The sequence below is a fragment of the Embiotoca jacksoni genome, unplaced genomic scaffold (genome assembly GCF_022577435.1).
Source record: "Embiotoca jacksoni isolate LCO1_2020_lvr unplaced genomic scaffold, fEmbJac1.0.p SCAF_68, whole genome shotgun sequence".
NCBI lineage: Eukaryota > Metazoa > Chordata > Actinopteri > Embiotocidae > Embiotoca > Embiotoca jacksoni.
The window spans coordinates 621,206-634,061 of record NW_027185423.1 but is presented as its reverse complement, the minus strand read 5'-3'; the positions used below and the strand labels follow the sequence as shown (position 1 = coordinate 634,061).

The following is a 12,856-nucleotide window of genomic DNA, read 5'->3' as shown; positions in this document are numbered from 1 at the left end:
CGTCAACATCACGTCACGTCAACATCACGTCAACATCCGTTCACGTCAACATCACGTCAACATCATGTCAGCATCACGTCAGCATCACGTCAACATCACGTCAACATCACGTCAGCATCACGTCAACATCACGTCACGTCAACATCACGTCAACATCCGTTCACGTCAACATCACGTCAACATCACGTCAGCATCACGTCAACATCACGTCAGCATCACGTCAGTATCACGTCTACATCACGTCAGCATCACGTCAACATCACGTCAGCATCACGTCAACATCACGTCAACATCACGTCACGTCAACATCACTTCAGCATCACGTCAACATCACGTCAGCATCACGTCAACATCACGTCAACATCACGTCACGTCAACATCACTTCAGCATCACGTCAACATCACGTCAACATCACGTCACGTCAACATCACGTCAGCATCACGTCAGCATCACGTCAACATCACGTCAACATCACGTCAGCAACACGTCAGCATCACATCAACATCACGTCAGCATCACGTCAGCATCACGTCAACATCACGTCAACATCACGTCAACATCACGTCAACATCACGTCACGTCAACATCACTTCAGCATCACGTCAGCATCACGTCAGCATCACGTCAACATCACGTCACGTCAACATCACTTCAGCATCACGTCAACATCACGTCAACATCACGTCACGTCAACATCACTTCAGCATCACGTCAGCATCACGTCAGCATCACGTCAACATCACGTCAACATCACGTCAACATCACGTCAACATCACGTCACGTCAACATCACTTCAGCATCACGTCAGCATCACGTCAGCATCACGTCAACATCACGTCACGTCAACATCACGTCAGCATCACGTCAACATCACGTCAACATCACGTCACGTCAACATCACTTCAGCATCACGTCAACATCACGTCAGCATCACGTCAACATCACGTCAACATCACGTCACGTCAACATCACGTCAGCATCACGTCAGCATCACGTCAACATCACGTCAACATCACGTCAGCAACACGTCAGCATCACATCAACATCACGTCAGCATCACGTCAACATCACGTCAACACCACGTCACGTCAACATCACTTCAGCATCACGTCAGCATCACGTCAACATCACGTCAACATCACGTCACGTCAACATCACTTCAGCATCACGTCAGCATCACGTCAGCATCACGTCAGCATCACGTCAACATCACGTCAACATCACGTCACGTCAACATCACTTCAGCATCACGTCAGCATCACGTCAGCATCACATCAGCATCACGTCAACATCACGTCAGCATCACGTCAACATCACGTCAGCATCACGTCAACATCACGTCAACATCACGTCAGCATCACGTCAGCATCATGTCAACATCACGTCAGCATCACGTCAGCATCACGTCAGCATCACGTCAGCATCACGTCAGCATCACGTCAACATCACGTCACGTCAACATCACGTCAACATCCGTTCACGTCAACATCACGTCAACATCACGTCAACATCACGTCAGCATCACGTCAACATCACGTCACGTCAACATCACGTCAACATCATGTCAGCATCACGTCAGCATCACGTCAACATCACGTCAACATCACGTAAGCATCACGTCAGCATCACGTCAGCATCACGTCAACATCACGTCACGTCAACATCACGTCAACATCCGTTCACGTCAACATCACGTCAACATCACGTCAGCATCACGTCAACATCACGTCAGCATCACGTCAGCATCACGTCAGCATCATGTCAACATCACGTCAGCATCACGTCAGCATCACGTCAGCATCACGTCAGCATCACGTCTACATCACGTCAGCATCACGTCAACATCACGTCAGCATCACGTCAACATCACGTCAACATCACGTCACTTCAGCATCACGTCAACATCACGTCAGCATCACGTCAACATCACGTCAACATCACGTCACGTCAACATCACTTCAGCATCACGTCAGCATCACGTCAACATCACGTCAACATCACGTCACGTCAACATCACTTCAGCATCACGTCAGCATCACGTCAGCATCACATCAACATCACGTCAACATCACGTCAGCATCACGTCAACATCACGTCAACATCACGTCAGCATCACGTCAACATCACGTCAACATCACGTCAACATCACGTCAGCATCACATCAGCATCACGTCAACATCACGTCAGCATCACGTCAACATCACGTCAACATCACGTCAGCATCACGTCAACATCACGTCAACATCACGTCAACATCACGTCACGTCAACACCACGTCAACATCCGTTCACGTCAACATCACGTCAACATCACGTCAGCATCACGTCAACATCACGTCAGCATCACGTCAGCATCACGTCAGCATCATGTCAACATCACGTCAGCATCACGTCAGCATCACGTCAGCATCACGTCAGCATCACGTCAACATCACGTCACGTCAACATCACGTCAACATCCGTTCACGTCAACATCACGTCAACATCACGTCAACATCACGTCAGCATCACGTCAACATCACGTCAACATCACGTCACGTCAACATCACGTCAACATCATGTCAGCATCACGTCAGCATCAAGTCAACATCACGTCAACATCACGTAAGCATCACGTCAGCATCACGTCAGCATCACATCAACATCACGTCACGTCAACATCACGTCAACATCCGTTCACGTCAACATCACGTCAACATCACGTCAACATCACGTCAGCATCACGTCAACATCACGTCAGCATCACGTCAGCATCACGTCAGCATCACGTCAACATCACGTCAGCATCACGTCAGCATCACGTCTACATCACGTCAGCATCACGTCAACATCACGTCAGCATCACGTCAACATCACGTCAACATCACGTCACGTCAACATCACGTCAACATCCGTTCACGTCAACATCACGTCAACATCATGTCAGCATCACGTCAGCATCACGTCAACATCACGTCAACATCACGTCAGCATCACGTCAACATCACGTCACGTCAACATCACGTCAACATCCGTTCACGTCAACATCACGTCAACATCACGTCAGCATCACGTCAGTATCACGTCTACATCACGTCAGCATCACGTCAACATCACGTCAGCATCACGTCAACATCACGTCAACATCACGTCACGTCAACATCACTTCAGCATCACGTCAACATCACGTCAGCATCACGTCAACATCACGTCAACATCACGTCACGTCAAAATCACTTCAGCATCACGTCAACATCACGTCAACATCACGTCACGTCAACATCACGTCAGCATCACGTCAGCATCACGTCAACATCACGTCAACATCACGTCAGCAACACGTCAGCATCACATCAACATCACGTCAGCATCACGTCAGCATCACGTCAACATCACGTCAACATCACGTCAACATCACGTCAACATCACGTCACGTCAACATCACTTCAACATCACGTCAGCATCACGTCAACATCACGTCAACATCACGTCACGTCAACATCACTTCAGCATCACGTCAGCATCACGTCAACATCACGTCAACATCACGTCACGTCAACATCACTTCAGCATCACGTCAGCATCACGTCAGCATCACATCAGCATCACGTCAACATCACGTCAGCATCACGTCAACATCACGTCAACATCACGTCAGCATCACGTCAACATCACGTCAACATCACGTCAACATTACGTCAACATCACGTCAGCATCACGTCAGCATCACGTCAGCATCACGTCAACATCACGTCACGTCAACATCACGTCAACATCCGTTCACGTCAACATCACGTCAACATCACGTCAGCATCACGTCAACATCACGTCAGCATCACGTCTGCATCACGTCAGCATCACTTCAGCATCACGTCAGCATCACGTCAGCATCACGTCTACATCACGTCAGCATCACGTCAACATCACGTCAGCATCACGTCAACATCACGTCAACATCACGTCACGTCAACATCACGTCAACATCCGTTCACGTCAACATCACGTCAACATCATGTCAGCATCACGTCAGCATCACGTCAACATCACGTCAACATCACGTCAGCATCACGTCAACATCACGTCACGTCAACATCACGTCAACATCCGTTCACGTCAACATCACGTCAACATCACGTCAGCATCACGTCAGTATCACGTCTACATCACGTCAGCATCACGTCAACATCACGTCAGCATCACGTCAACATCACGTCAACATCACGTCACGTCAACATCACTTCAGCATCACGTCAACATCACGTCAGCATCACGTCAACATCACGTCAACATCACGTCACGTCAACATCACTTCAGCATCACGTCAACATCACGTCAACATCACGTCACGTCAACATCACGTCAGCATCACGTCAGCATCACGTCAACATCACGTCAACATCACGTCAGCAACACGTCAGCATCACATCAACATCACGTCAGCATCACGTCAGCATCACGTCAACATCACGTCAACATCACGTCAACATCACGTCAACATCACGTCACGTCAACATCACTTCAGCATCACGTCAGCATCACGTCAACATCACGTCACGTCAACATCACTTCAGCATCACGTCAACATCACGTCAGCATCACGTCAACATCACGTCAACATCACGTCACGTCAACATCACTTCAGCATCACGTCAACATCACGTCAGCATCACGTCAACATCACGTCAACATCACGTCACGTCAACATCACGTCAGCATCACGTCAGCATCACGTCAACATCACGTCAACATCACGTCAGCAACACGTCAGCATCACATCAACATCACGTCAGCATCACGTCAACATCACGTCAACATCACGTCACGTCAACATCACTTCAGCATCACGTCAGCATCACGTCAACATCACGTCAACATCACGTCACGTCAACATCACTTCAGCATCACGTCAGCATCACATCAGCATCACGTCAACATCACGTCAGCATCACGCCAACATCACGTCAACATCACGTCAGCATCACGTCAACATCACGTCAACATCACGTCAACATTACGTCAACATCACGTCAGCATCACGTCAGCATCACGTCAGCATCACGTCACGTCAACATCACGTCAACATCCGTTCACGTCAACATCACGTCAACATCACGTCAGCATCACGTCAACATCACGTCAGCATCACGTCAGCATCACGTCAGCATCACGTCAACATCACGTCAGCATCACGTCAGCATCACGTCAGCATCACGTCAACATCACGTCAACATCACGTCACGTCAACATCACGTCAACATCCGTTCACGTCAACATCACGTCAACATCACGTCAACATCACGTCAGCATCACGTCAACATCACGTCACGTCAACATCACGTCAACATCATGTCAGCATCACGTCAGCATCACGTCAGCATCACGTCAGCATCACGTCAACATCACGTCACGTCAACATCACGTCAACATCATGTCAGCATCACGTCAACATCATGTCAGCATCACGTCAGCATCACGTCAACATCACGTCAACATCACGTCAACATCACGTAAGCATCACGTCAACATCACGTCACGTCAACATCACGTCAACATCATGTCAGCATCACGTCAACATCATGTCAGCATCACGTCAGCATCACGTCAACATCACGTCAACATCACGTCAGCATCACGTCAACATCACGTCACGTCAACATCACGTCAACATCACGTCAACATCACGTCAGCATCACGTCAACATCACGTCACGTCAACATCACGTCAACATCATGTCAGCATCACGTCAACATCATGTCAGCATCACGTCAGCATCACGTCAACATCACGTCAACATCACGTAAGCATCACGTCAGCATCACGTCAGCATCACGTCAACATCACGTCACGTCAACATCACGTCAACATCCGTTCACGTCAACATCACGTCAACATCACGTCAACATCACGTCAGCATCACGTCAACATCACGTCAGCATCACGTCAGCATCACGTCAGTATCACGTCAGCATCACGTCAACATCACGTCAGCATCACGTCTACATCACGTCAGCATCACGTCAACATCACGTCAGCATCACGTCAACATCACGTCAACATCACGTCACTTCAGCATCACGTCAACATCACGTCAGCATCACGTCAACATCACGTCAACATCACGTCACGTCAACATCACTTCAGCATCACGTCAGCATCACGTCAACATCACGTCAACATCACGTCACGTCAACATCACTTCAGCATCACGTCAGCATCACGTCAGCATCACATCAACATCACGTCAACATCACGTCAGCATCACGTCAACATCACGTCAACATGACGTCAGCATCACGTCAGCATCACGTCAACATCACGTCAGCATCACGTCAGCATCACGTCAGCATCACGTCAACATCACGTCAACATGACGTCAGCATCACGTCAACATCACGTCAACATCACGTCAGCATTACGTCAACATCACGTCAACATCACGTCAGCATCACGTCAACATCACGTCAACATCACGTCAACATTACGTCAACATCACGTCAGCATCACGTCAGCATCACGTCAGCATCACGTCAACATCACGTCACGTCAACATCACGTCAACATCATGTCAGCATCACGTCAGCATCACGTCAACATCACGTCAACATCACGTAAGCATCACGTCAACATCACGTCAACATCCGTTCACGTCAACATCACGTCAACATCACGTCAACATCACGTCAGCATCACGTCAACATCACGTCAACATCACGTCACGTCAACATCACGTCAACATCATGTCAGCATCACGTCAGCATCACGTCAACATCACGTCAACATCACGTAAGCATCACGTCAGCATCACGTCAGCATCACGTCAGCATCACGTCACGTCAACATCACGTCAACATCCGTTCACGTCAACATCACGTCAACATCACGTCAACATCACGTCAGCATCACGTCAGCATCACGTCAGCATCACGTCAGCATCACGTCAGCATCACGTCAGCATCACGTCTACATCACGTCAGCATCACGTCAACATCACGTCAGCATCACGTCAACATCACGTCAACATCACGTCACGTCAACATCACGTCAACATCCGTTCACGTCAACATCACGTCAACATCACGTCAGCATCACGTCAGCATCACGTCAACATCACGTCAACATCACGTCAGCATCACGTCAACATCACGTCACGTCAACATCACGTCAACATCCGTTCACGTCAACATCACGTCAACATCACGTCAGCATCACGTCAACATCACGTCAGCATCACGTCAGTATCACGTCTACATCACGTCAGCATCACGTCAACATCACGTCAGCATCACGTCAGCATCACGTCAGTATCACGTCAACATCACGTCAGCATCACGTCAGTATCACGTCTACATCACGTCAGCATCACGTCAACATCACGTCAGCATCACGTCAACATCACGTCAACATCACGTCACGTCAACATCACTTCAGCATCACGTCAACATCACGTCAGCATCACGTCAACATCACGTCAACATCACGTCACGTCAAAATCACTTCAGCATCACGTCAACATCACGTCAACATCACGTCACGTCAACATCACGTCAGCATCACGTCAGCATCACGTCAACATCACGTCAACATCACGTCAGCAACACGTCAGCATCACATCAACATCACGTCAGCATCACGTCAGCATCACGTCAACATCACGTCAACATCACGTCAACATCACGTCAACATCACGTCACGTCAACATCACTTCAACATCACGTCAGCATCACGTCAACATCACGTCAACATCACGTCACGTCAACATCACTTCAGCATCACGTCAGCATCACGTCAACATCACGTCAACATCACGTCACGTCAACATCACTTCAGCATCACGTCAGCATCACGTCAGCATCACATCAGCATCACGTCAACATCACGTCAGCATCACGTCAACATCACGTCAACATCACGTCAGCATCACGTCAACATCACGTCAACATCACGTCAACATTACGTCAACATCACGTCAGCATCACGTCAGCATCACGTCAGCATCACGTCAACATCACGTCACGTCAACATCACGTCAACATCCGTTCACGTCAACATCACGTCAACATCACGTCAGCATCACGTCAACATCACGTCAGCATCACGTCTGCATCACGTCAGCATCACTTCAGCATCACGTCAGCATCACGTCAGCATCACGTCTACATCACGTCAGCATCACGTCAACATCACGTCAGCATCACGTCAACATCACGTCAACATCACGTCACGTCAACATCACGTCAACATCCGTTCACGTCAACATCACGTCAACATCATGTCAGCATCACGTCAGCATCACGTCAACATCACGTCAACATCACGTCAGCATCACGTCAACATCACGTCACGTCAACATCACGTCAACATCCGTTCACGTCAACATCACGTCAACATCACGTCAGCATCACGTCAGTATCACGTCTACATCACGTCAGCATCACGTCAACATCACGTCAGCATCACGTCAACATCACGTCAACATCACGTCACGTCAACATCACTTCAGCATCACGTCAACATCACGTCAGCATCACGTCAACATCACGTCAACATCACGTCACGTCAACATCACTTCAGCATCACGTCAACATCACGTCAACATCACGTCACGTCAACATCACGTCAGCATCACGTCAGCATCACGTCAACATCACGTCAACATCACGTCAGCAACACGTCAGCATCACATCAACATCACGTCAGCATCACGTCAGCATCACGTCAACATCACGTCAACATCACGTCAACATCACGTCAACATCACGTCACGTCAACATCACTTCAGCATCACGTCAGCATCACGTCAACATCACGTCACGTCAACATCACTTCAGCATCACGTCAACATCACGTCAGCATCACGTCAACATCACGTCAACATCACGTCACGTCAACATCACTTCAGCATCACGTCAACATCACGTCAGCATCACGTCAACATCACGTCAACATCACGTCACGTCAACATCACGTCAGCATCACGTCAGCATCACGTCAACATCACGTCAACATCACGTCAGCAACACGTCAGCATCACATCAACATCACGTCAGCATCACGTCAACATCACGTCAACATCACGTCACGTCAACATCACTTCAGCATCACGTCAGCATCACGTCAACATCACGTCAACATCACGTCACGTCAACATCACTTCAGCATCACGTCAGCATCACATCAGCATCACGTCAACATCACGTCAGCATCACGCCAACATCACGTCAACATCACGTCAGCATCACGTCAACATCACGTCAACATCACGTCAACATTACGTCAACATCACGTCAGCATCACGTCAGCATCACGTCAGCATCACGTCACGTCAACATCACGTCAACATCCGTTCACGTCAACATCACGTCAACATCACGTCAGCATCACGTCAACATCACGTCAGCATCACGTCAGCATCACGTCAGCATCACGTCAACATCACGTCAGCATCACGTCAGCATCACGTCAGCATCACGTCAACATCACGTCAACATCACGTCACGTCAACATCACGTCAACATCCGTTCACGTCAACATCACGTCAACATCACGTCAACATCACGTCAGCATCACGTCAACATCACGTCACGTCAACATCACGTCAACATCATGTCAGCATCACGTCAGCATCACGTCAGCATCACGTCAGCATCACGTCAACATCACGTCACGTCAACATCACGTCAACATCATGTCAGCATCACGTCAACATCATGTCAGCATCACGTCAGCATCACGTCAACATCACGTCAACATCACGTCAACATCACGTAAGCATCACGTCAACATCACGTCACGTCAACATCACGTCAACATCATGTCAGCATCACGTCAACATCATGTCAGCATCACGTCAGCATCACGTCAACATCACGTCAACATCACGTCAGCATCACGTCAACATCACGTCACGTCAACATCACGTCAACATCACGTCAACATCACGTCAGCATCACGTCAACATCACGTCACGTCAACATCACGTCAACATCATGTCAGCATCACGTCAACATCATGTCAGCATCACGTCAGCATCACGTCAACATCACGTCAACATCACGTAAGCATCACGTCAGCATCACGTCAGCATCACGTCAACATCACGTCACGTCAACATCACGTCAACATCCGTTCACGTCAACATCACGTCAACATCACGTCAACATCACGTCAGCATCACGTCAACATCACGTCAGCATCACGTCAGCATCACGTCAGTATCACGTCAGCATCACGTCAACATCACGTCAGCATCACGTCTACATCACGTCAGCATCACGTCAACATCACGTCAGCATCACGTCAACATCACGTCAACATCACGTCACTTCAGCATCACGTCAACATCACGTCAGCATCACGTCAACATCACGTCAACATCACGTCACGTCAACATCACTTCAGCATCACGTCAGCATCACGTCAACATCACGTCAACATCACGTCACGTCAACATCACTTCAGCATCACGTCAGCATCACGTCAGCATCACATCAACATCACGTCAACATCACGTCAGCATCACGTCAACATCACGTCAACATGACGTCAGCATCACGTCAGCATCACGTCAACATCACGTCAGCATCACGTCAGCATCACGTCAGCATCACGTCAACATCACGTCAACATGACGTCAGCATCACGTCAACATCACGTCAACATCACGTCAGCATTACGTCAACATCACGTCAACATCACGTCAGCATCACGTCAACATCACGTCAACATCACGTCAACATTACGTCAACATCACGTCAGCATCACGTCAGCATCACGTCAGCATCACGTCAACATCACGTCACGTCAACATCACGTCAACATCATGTCAGCATCACGTCAGCATCACGTCAACATCACGTCAACATCACGTAAGCATCACGTCAACATCACGTCAACATCCGTTCACGTCAACATCACGTCAACATCACGTCAACATCACGTCAGCATCACGTCAACATCACGTCAACATCACGTCACGTCAACATCACGTCAACATCATGTCAGCATCACGTCAGCATCACGTCAACATCACGTCAACATCACGTAAGCATCACGTCAGCATCACGTCAGCATCACGTCAGCATCACGTCACGTCAACATCACGTCAACATCCGTTCACGTCAACATCACGTCAACATCACGTCAACATCACGTCAGCATCACGTCAGCATCACGTCAGCATCACGTCAGCATCACGTCAGCATCACGTCAGCATCACGTCTACATCACGTCAGCATCACGTCAACATCACGTCAGCATCACGTCAACATCACGTCAACATCACGTCACGTCAACATCACGTCAACATCCGTTCACGTCAACATCACGTCAACATCACGTCAGCATCACGTCAGCATCACGTCAACATCACGTCAACATCACGTCAGCATCACGTCAACATCACGTCACGTCAACATCACGTCAACATCCGTTCACGTCAACATCACGTCAACATCACGTCAGCATCACGTCAACATCACGTCAGCATCACGTCAGTATCACGTCTACATCACGTCAGCATCACGTCAACATCACGTCAGCATCACGTCAACATCACGTCAACATCACGTCACGTCAACATCACTTCAGCATCACGTCAACATCACGTCAGCATCACGTCAACATCACGTCAACATCACGTCACGTCAACATCACTTCAGCATCACGTCAACATCACGTCAACATCACGTCAACATCACGTCAGCAACACGTCAGCATCACATCAACATCACGTCAGCATTACGTCAGCATCACGTCAACATCACGTCAACATCACGTCAACATCACGTCAACATCACGTCACGTCAACATCACTTCAGCATCACGTCAGCATCACGTCAGCATCACGTCAACATCACGTCACGTCAACATCACTTCAGCATCACGTCAACATCACGTCAGCATCACGTCAACATCACGTCAACATCACGTCACGTCAACATCACTTCAGCATCACGTCAACATCACGTCAGCATCACGTCAACATCACGTCAACATCACGTCACGTCAACATCACGTCAGCATCACGTCAGCATCACGTCAACATCACGTCAACATCACGTCAGCAACACGTCAGCATCACATCAACATCACGTCAGCATCACGTCAACATCACGTCAACATCACGTCACGTCAACATCACTTCAGCATCACGTCAGCATCACGTCAACATCACGTCAACATCACGTCACGTCAACATCACTTCAGCATCACGTCAGCATCACGTCAGCATCACATCAGCATCACGTCAACATCACGTCAGCATCACGTCAACATCACGTCAAAATCACGTCAGCATCACGTCAGCATCACGTCAACATCACGTCAACATTACGTCAACATCACGTCAGCATCACGTCAGCATCACGTCAGCATCACGTCAACATCACGTCACGTCAACATCACGTCAACATCCGTTCACGTCAACATCACGTCAACATCACGTCAGCATCACGTCAACATCACGTCAACATCACGTCAACATTACGTCAACATCACGTCAGCATCACGTCAGCATCACGTCAGCATCACGTCAACATCACGTCACGTCAACATCACGTCAACATCCGTTCACGTCAACATCACGTCAACATCACGTCAGCATCACGTCAACATCACGTCAGCATCACGTCAGCATCACGTCAGCATCACTTCAGCATCACGTCAACATCACGTCAGCATCACGTCAACATCACGTCAACATCACGTCACGTCAACATCACTTCAGCATCACGTCAGCATCACGTCAACATCACGTCAACATCACGTCACGTCAACATCACTTCAGCATCACGTCAGCATCACGTCAGCATCACATCAACATCATGTCAACATCACGTCAGCATCACGTCAACATCACGTCAACATGACGTCAGCATCA

At 48.8% G+C, this 12,856-nt stretch overlaps 1 protein-coding gene across 2 annotated transcripts in view; it reads right to left on the bottom strand.

The window, feature by feature from the left end:
* The window catches only part of mogat3a (monoacylglycerol O-acyltransferase 3a), a 119,778-nt gene that overhangs the window by 5,428 nt on the left and 101,494 nt on the right, over window positions 1-12,856 (bottom strand). The window lies entirely within an intron of this gene.